Source organism: Eublepharis macularius, chromosome 2 (genome assembly GCF_028583425.1).
Source record: "Eublepharis macularius isolate TG4126 chromosome 2, MPM_Emac_v1.0, whole genome shotgun sequence".
Lineage (NCBI taxonomy): Eukaryota > Metazoa > Chordata > Lepidosauria > Squamata > Eublepharidae > Eublepharis > Eublepharis macularius.
Window position 1 is genome coordinate 233,761,043 of NC_072791.1, and position 2,786 is coordinate 233,763,828.

The following is a 2,786-nucleotide window of genomic DNA, read 5'->3' on the forward strand; positions in this document are numbered from 1 at the left end:
CATTGTGCCATGATGGGAAGTCCAGGGCAGGAGCAGGAGGCAATGCCCGTCTCCCACCTTCACCCAGCTGGTATTAGGAGTGAGAGAGGTGGCAATGCCCACCACCCAACTTAAATCAGCTGATATTAGGATCGGAGAAGGTGGCAATGCCCACTCCCTGCTTTAACCCAGGTGGTATTAGGAGTGAAGCAGTTGGCAATGCCCACCCCCGCCTTAACCGAGATGGCATTAGGAGTGGAGCAGGTGGGAATGCCCACCAGCTGCCTTAACCCAGGTGGTAATAGGAGCAGAGCAAGTGGCAACGCACTCTCCCCGCCTTATCCCAGCTGGTTTTAGGAGTGGAACAGGTAGCAATGCCCACCCACTGCCTTAACCCAGCTGGTATTAGGAGCAGAAAAGAAACAAGGTCCCAGGAATGAAAATCAAGTCACTTAAAAGCACCAGTACTAGGTATAGAACCAAAACAAGATATAGTTTTTTCGAATAAGTAATCTTCATATTTTCAATCAAAATGAAATACAACAAATGTAACAACATGAAATACAGTCAATATTTCCAACTATCTATATCACAAGTGGTCTATTAATTTTTGAAAGAAAAAATGAATCCTCCAATGAAAGAATGGAAAGAAACTGTCCTTTCTTGTATAAAGGTGCTTTCTGTTTTCTTCTCTTTCAGGTGGAATAACAAATTGAAGCTCCCGAGGGGCTCCCCTGCATTGCCCTCCTTCCACGAGTCTCAGGAGAGAGAGGCAGAAAAGTTCAAAATTAATTGTTCCAAAAATGCTTTAGTGTAAAGCTGCTTTCTCTTTTCTTCTCTTACAGGTAGGTTGTGGAGAATATGGGAAGCTCCCAAGGGGCTCCAAAAAGTTGCCCTACAAGCGGCCAGCAACAAATAATCTGCTTGTTTCATACAATATTCATTTCTTCAGGGGCCAGAAAGTCCTCCACCGGAGCAATGAACTTGCACATAGTCAAAAACGTATCTCTCATGCATAAATTCAGCGCACTCGTTCCATTTGTCTAAAGGAAGACCAGCCACAGCTTATTAGGAGCAGAGCAGGTGGCAATGCCCACCCCCCTTCAGCCAGCTGGTATCAGGAGTGGAGCAGGCGGCAATGCCTGCCCCCCTGCCTTGATCCAGCTGGTATTAAGAGTGGAGAAGATGGCAATGCCCACCCCCTGCCTTAGCCCAGCTGGTAATAGGAGCGGAGCAGGTGGCAATGCCCACCCCCCACCTTAGACCAGCTGGTAATAGGAATGGAGCAGGTGGCAATGCCCAGCCCCCACCATCAACCATTTGGGATCAGGAGTGGAGCAGGTGGCAATGCCCACCTCACGCCTTCACCTGGCTGGGATCAGGCGCAGAGCAGGAGGCAATGCCCTTCTTCCCTTCACCCAGATGGGATAAGGAGCAGAGCAGGTGGCAGTGCCTGCCCTCTTCAACCTACTGGAATAAGCCACTGAGCAGGCGGCAATGCCCATCTTGTCTTCACCCTGCCTGAGTCAGGAGCCAAGCATACAGCAATGCCTGCTCCCCCTTCAACCTGTCAGAATCAGGAGCAGAGCAGGTGGCAATGCCCGCACCCCTTCACCCAGCTGGGATAAGGAGCAGAACAGGTAGTGAAGTCTGCCTCCCACCTTCACCTGTCAGGATCAATAGATGATAATGCCTTTAAGGCTTTGGTAAATCAATCACCACGCACACCAGTTTTTTACGTGTTGCCAAAAATTCATAAAAACAGGTTTCCACCCCCCGGACGTCCAATTGTGTCGGGTACAAATTCAGTCTTGGAACCCCTGTCTTTCTGGTTAGATTATGTTTTACAGCCTATTGTGCAGCATACAGCCACGTACATTAAAGACACCACTGCCCTGATTAAGTCTATAGAACAGCTTAGAGTCCCCGATGAAATATGTTTGATGACCACGGATGTGGAAGCCCTTTACACCTCAATTCCACATGAAGGTGCAAGGACAGTAATTGCCAATGCATTGTCTTCCCGCACCACTGACAATCCACCTGCTCATTTACTTCTCCAACTTGTGGACGTTATATTGGAAATGAATTACTTTAGATTCAAGGACCAATTTTATTTACAGTGCAAAGGGGTTGCCCTGGGTTGTCCGGCGGCACCGAGTATCGCCAACCTATACATGGCTGACTTAGAGACCAAATATTTCTTGAACCCTTCAGTTAATCCTTTTCATAAAGAAATAATTTACTTTATGAGGTACATAGATGATTTGGTACTGGTCCTGAAGAGAAGAGAATCATGTGATGCACTTGGCAATTGGATGAATACAATTGATAACAATATCAAGTTTACCTGGCAGGTACACAGGCAGCAGATCAATTTTTTTGATGTTACAATCCACAGAAGATCTCAGAACAGCTCGGGGGTTAAACAGTTTAGGAAGGAGACGGACAAATGGACTTATTTACATTATTCCTCATTCCACAACTCCCGGTTGAAACGTAACATACCTTTTGGGCAGTTTTTACGTGTCAAAAGAAATTCGACCAATATCAGCGATTTTCATAGGGAAGTGAAAATTATGGGGAAAGCCTTTCTATCTAGAGGTTACCCTCAGAGGGTGGTCAAATTGGCTGAACAACGAGCCGAAGTAATAGCGAGGGACTCTCTTTTGATCCCTAGGCATAAGGAAGAAACCTCTAGGATTGTATGGTCTATAGACTATTCACCTTTGGCTTCCCAAATCATTAACATCATTAAACGTAATTGGCTGGTAGTTAGTAGTATAGCGGGTTGTGAGAACCCTCCT